We start from the raw sequence: 6,686 nt of genomic DNA, 5'->3' as shown, positions 1-6,686 counted from the left end.
TTATTCTATTACGGGCAGACAGACATCACCTTCACCAGCTTGTTTACTCTCCTATAATGGATTTTTGTCACACACAGACTGAGGGGGAAAAGTTCAGACCTCATAGGTATAAATTAATGGATAATATGTTTGAAATGTTCTTGATATTCGTGTGAGGCTCAATTACCCCAAAGACCCCCCACACACAAACACAGCTACAGGATACATTTCTTTTGGCTTTAGAAACAACATGTTTACCCGATTCTCTCCTCCTCCGCCTTCTTCAGCTCAGCATCCCTCTTCAGTACCGTCATTATCATCTCCTGCTCCTCCTCGGTGAGGTGACTCAGGTCAAGCATGATGCCTCCTCTTCTTTATCTTAACACACAGGTTAGACAGTCAAATGCTCAACACACCTTTCATAGCCCCCAAAAACAAATGAATTAATTTATGATTTTGCTGGAAATAAAAATCCACTTTTTAAATAATAGATTTATACACACTTCATTAAATTATAAACTAGGCCTACATACTTACTGAGTGACATGGCCTAAATGCAAATAAATATATTAGACTTTGAATAGAATCCAATTCCACAAACGTAGCCCTTAAAATAATGATTGTAAAGTCGAATTAGAAGTGAAATTGATGAAGTAAGAATGATTTGGCCTCCTTAAACAGCTCTAAGTTGGCACAGCAGGCCAGCAGATCACAGCTTTTAAAATGTCACAAATGATTTCAAGACATTCTAAAAGCTATCCTGAAAAGCACTGAATGCACAAGACCTCTATCCAAATTGAACCTCATCAAAGCTTATTACGACATAAAACTGGTAATAAAATTGAACGGGTAAAGTGTGTCCACTATGAGTACATGGAAATCGACATGCAAACAGTAAATGTTTTGTTCTATGGGTTGTTTTCCCAGAATTTAACCAAGTTAGCATGATAGGATAATTCTATTGCTCAGACTCAGGTTGACATGCCTTCATCTTTGTAGTTGTAGAGGCTGTAACTATTTCTTATTGGTCAAAGAAAAGAAAGGTAATTTAAACCATTCAAACGTATAGGTGTTCATATTTAAAAACGTTTAATTATTGTTTGTTAAAAAGAGTCACAACATCATGTAGCCTATTATTTCAAATAGTCTACACATCTAAAACTGGAGCCTATCCTAATAGCCTACAGTACAACTGATTTCAGTCAGGTTCTGTAGGCTACTTTAAAAGGCCTACTATGATTTTCCAAATGGAATCCTACAATTGAAAGCAAATATTGATCAGTTTTAAATATTGACAAATAGGCAATTAATTCGCTTTGATATTAGAGCATTTTCAATATCTCAAGTGTTGCACATAAAAAGAGACACACACCCGGCTTGGCAATAATTGCACTGGCTTTTTTATTATTTATTTAAAGTAGCCTAGTCCTGTATATCACCTCAAATAAGCGTTGCGCCGTTGCCTAAATAAACTATAATAAACAGCCTGTAGCTACTTTATTAGACTATCATAGCCTACACAGCACTCCGAAAGGAAAGGCTATGACTAGATATCAAAACCATTGCAATTTCATTGTATAAAACTAAACTTAGAATGCATACAAATAAGAGCAAAGAAAAAAATAAAACTTTTACCTTTCTCTGAGGCTGCTATTAGTCTTCAGAGTTCAGACATCTGCTGTCGAGAGAAGATGGGCGTGCTCACAAGAACTGGATTCCAACGGTGCGTGCCGTGTACCACAGTTAACATGCAAGTCAGCTGAGCAAGTAGGCTATCCTAATAGTAGTAGGGTAAATTGGCCCACACCTCTACTTCAGTAATGTGTAGATCCTACATGTTTTAATTTAAGATGCATGAGATAGAATTTATAATTTTCAAATCAACTACCTCAAGAAAAGTTTACAAATTGTAGATTAATGTGGTGTAATGGCGACGTTGTCCAGTAGGTGTCTCTCGGCTACAGGTTCACAGTTGATATTTAAATAGCCTCCAGCAGTGACACTGTTTGACAAGAAGGAGTGCATGTTTACTGTACAACATTACCCGAAGGAAGGGCTTGAGAACATAAGTAGTCAATTACAACAGTTTAAGGACTACTTCTTTCTTATCCTTCATCTTTTATTATTTTTATATTGATCCTTTGTTTTTAAATAGTTATTATTGAGCGAAATGCCTGTTTTTGTACTGTATGTGAAGCACTTTGTAAACCAAACCTGTTTTTAAAAGTGCTATATAAATAAAGTAGGCCTATATTATACAGTAGGATATTGTTATATTACTTCACCCATTTTCAACACTAGAAGCTGGGCCGCCCTTCGGGCGGCCCAGCGTCTAGTCGGCGACCTGGCCAACTCGGAACAACGTAAATAGGGAATGAATGCCCCGCCCTTTAATGCAAACCCCATTATACCTGTTGTCATAGGACCCGTTTTGACCATCTGTTTGCCTGTGTCCATTTATGCCCATATATGGAGATATCTGTTATCTGTCTGTCTGTCAGCGTCCATTTTATGTCCATATATGGAGATCACTGCAGATATAGTTCTGGGTCCATTTTATGCCCATATATGCCCATATATGGAGATATCTGTCTATTTGCGTCCATTTCACGCCCATATATGGAGATCTCTGAATCTGTCTGTCTGTGTCCCTTTATGCCCGTATATGGAGATCTTTGTGATTCTGCGTAAATGTTATGCCCATATATGCCATTTGCGTCCATTTTATGCCCATTTATGGAGATCTCTGTATCCGTCTGTCTGTGTGTCTGTCTGTGTCCCTTTATGCCGTATGAGATCTCTGAATCTGTCTGTCTGTGTCCCTTTATCCATTTTATGCCCATATATGGGGGCATTCATTTTATGCCCATATATGGAGAACGCGCGTGCCCGTGGGACGAACGGTTCTCATATGGGGGCATTCATTTTATGCCCATATATGGAGAACGCGCGTGCCCGTGGGACGAACGGTTCTCGAGATACGCGGATTACCTACATACATACACACTCACAGAGATTTTTTGTTGACTCATGTGGCGTACGTCTGCCCATATATGCCCATATATGGAGATATCTGTCTATTTGCGTCCATTTCACGCCCATATATGGAGATCTCTGAATCTGTCTGTCTGTGTCCCTTTATCCATTTTATGCCCATATATGGGGGCATTCATTTTATGCCCATATATGGAGAACGCGCGTGCCCGTGGGACGGAACGCGCGTGCCCGTGGGACGAACGGTTCTCGGAGATCTCTGAATCTGTCTGTCTGTGTCCCTTTATCCATTTTATGCCCATATATGGGGGCATTCATTTTATGCCCATATATGGAGAACGCGCGTGCCCGTGGGACGGAACGCGCGTGCCCGTGGGACGAACGGTTCTCATATGGGGGCATTCATTTTATGCCCATATGGAGAACGCGCGTGCCCGTGGGACGAACGGTTCTCGAGATACGTGGATTACCTACATACATACACACTCACAGAGATTTTTTGTTGACTCATGTGGCGTACGTGATGTCAGAGCCTTTTATGAAGTGATGTCACAATGAGTCAGAGCTTTCGCCGATTTCCTCAGAAACAGCCTGATGTCAACAATCAACCCCGCATAAGGAGATTCCGAACGTTTCGCGCCGGTTTGGGAAAACCGCGCGTCGGGTCGGGTCGAGACCCGGCACTGCACTCCGTGCCGTGGCCATATATGGGGGCATTCATTTTATGCCCATATATGGAGAACGCGCGTGCCCGTGGGACGGAACGCGCGTGCCCGTGGGACGAACGGTTCTCGGAGATCTCTGAATCTGTCTGTCTGTGTCCCTTTATCCATTTTATGCCCATATATGGGGGCATTCATTTTATGCCCATATATGGAGAACGCGCGTGCCCGTGGGACGGAACGCGCGTGCCCGTGGGACGAACGGTTCTCATATGGGGGCATTCATGAACGCGCGTGCCCGTGGGACGAACGGTTCTCGGAGATCTCTGAATCTGTCTGTCTGTGTCCCTTTATCCATTTTATGCCCATATATGGGGGCATTCATTTTATGCCCATATATGGAGAACGCGCGTGCCCGTGGGACGGAACGCGCGTGCCCGTGGGACGAACGGTTCTCATATGGGGGCATTCATTTTATGCCCATATGGAGAACGCGCGTGCCCGTGGGACGAACGGTTCTCGAGATACGTGGATTACCTACATACATACACACTCACAGAGATTTTTTGTTGACTCATGTGGCGTACGTGATGTCAGAGCCTTTTATGAAGTGATGTCACAATGAGTCAGAGCTTTCGCCGATTTCCTCAGAAACAGCCTGATGTCAACAATCAACCCCGCATAAGGAGATTCCGAACGTTTCGCGCCGGTTTGGGAAAACCGCGCGTCGGGTCGGGTCGAGACCCGGCACTGCACTCCGTGCCGCGGCGGGGAACGCGCGTGCCGAATCTGAAGCCGGTGGGACGAACGGTTCTCGAGATACGCGGATTACAAACACACACACACGCAGAGACTTCTCGCATTTATAGATAGAATAGGCCTATACTTGTTTATTTGCTCCTATAGCACTTTTTCAAAGATGGGACCATGTTTTGTCTATTAGGTCTCCCTCTCAGAGGAGGGCAATATGGTCCTGTGGATAGTTCAGAAACCGGCCTGCCAGTGACAACATCGGTAGACAGGTTTGGATATTGCGACCCCGTAGGTCGCATTTAGTATGAACACCTGCAGATCATGACGGTCCGTCCGTCCGTCACGCGTCACTCCATATGGCCAAGATCCCTGATGTCATCAATACGCCCATATATGGTCCGTGCGTCAGTCATGCCTCATGATGTCACCCCTCATGTCTTATTGAACTCGAGTAGCCTAATCAATAGAAAAAAAGATCATTTTGGGGGTCAACTAGCCTACTCCTATAAGTGTCGTTTCACATTTTTACTCCATAGCTAAGAAAATCCTTGGTCATGTGTAGGGGGCATTTTGGCATTGCTAGGGAGGCCGACAATTAATTGAACTGATAATGGTCATTGGTTCGATTCCTCCTGGCACTGACAGGAGTGTGCATTCCAGCAAACTGGTGCGTGCGAGTGGCTGCACTGTACTCATCATAATGTTCACTTCCCTGTACTTCTTGGTGTAATGCAGGGAATCATCTGAAAGGATCATCTGAAAGGAAAATGCTAAAAGCCAAATATCAATTATGGGTTAATTGAATGAAGTTGGCTTCTTTTTTGTGTGTTTCCAAATTAATCGTGGCCCCATATCAACCTACTTATGCAGATTGTGTGTCCTTCCCCTTGTGGGAACCACACCTTAAAGTTACACAGATTTGGGACCTTGTTTTGTATCCATGACTCTTAGTCACATATTTTATTTGTTTACAAAGAGAAGCCTACAAAGGTAAGGAGTGTCATTTTAGTGTAATTTGATTATATAGAGTATTGTAGACCTTGGCATACATATTGTAGCTGGCATATCATATGCAGCTCTTAGTAACACTGCTGTGAACCTTGTTGTAGGCCTCCCTGTGGGAGGGAAAAATCCTCTCAATATAACCACAATATGCTTCGCTGCTTTAGAAAACATATTCTCACACCTCTGGGTTATAAATAACGCTTCCCTGGGGCCTTGCTCACTTTTCCAACAGTACTATACTATATACTAGGTAATATGAGTTGCTTTGTACATTGTACACTACTCATGATACACCCTACTCGACTCACATTCTTGATAAACTTGTGAAGAGATAGTCCAGGATTTAAATACAAATAAAGAAGTGGAAAAGGAAGTATGAGAAAAGGGACATCATCCTCCATGATTCAACTGATGGGCAGAAAAGCTGTACAGAACATGGCTATGCCTTTAAATAATAGCCTCCCTGGGTATTGAGCAGATCATGTCTTTAATCTAAATTCTAAGCACTATGCAGTATGCATGGCATATACTGTCAATACACAAATGAGCAAAGTATATGAAAAAAGGAAATCTAGATTTAACACTAAATTTATCAAAGACCTACAATAGGAGCTATAATCTCATAGGAATTAGCTCACAAAGGAAAACAGCATCAGCGATTCAGGGTTAGAATGTAACAACCATCTGGCGTCTCTCTTATCCCATCTCGAACCACAATGGCAACACTATTGTTACAACAAAGCAATGCAAAGAAACAGATATCCTTCAGAGTTGAAATAAACAAACAGACATTTGTGGAAGCTGCTCTTTATTTGAAAAAGAAAGAAAAGACCTCAGTCGTTGTCTGCTACACATTCTAATTACATAAAGAAAAATATCTGCGTAAGACAAACGCAGAGTATATCCTGAATCAAACTTAGGTAGAGTCAAATTTGATTGAATTGCTTTCATATTTCATACATCTTTCACTTTGCTCTCATTGAACAGTCAGTTTTTTTTATATACATAAGAGCACCGCTCAACAGTGCTCCACTCCACTCTGTTCCACTGGATCTTTATACAATTAATTTACATCTAAACTGTGACCTTTCCCCCTCAGAAACAGCCCAACAAACAGACTCCTTGCTGTCCTCTCATCCCACTCCTGTGAGGAGCTGAGGAGGGACAGCTAATGTAGAAAGATGTGTGCAACATGAAGACAACTCGTTCACATTCAGAGTAAAGGCAGCCATGAATACGGTCAGTGAGTCAATGGCATGCCAAGCTTAAAGCAAAATGGAGCCCACCCCCAGT

Source organism: Nannobrachium achirus, assembly GCF_963921795.1.
Source record: "Nannobrachium achirus genome assembly, chromosome: 8".
Taxonomy (NCBI): Eukaryota; Metazoa; Chordata; class Actinopteri; order Myctophiformes; family Myctophidae; genus Nannobrachium; species Nannobrachium achirus.
Note: the sequence above shows the minus strand (reverse complement) of the source record.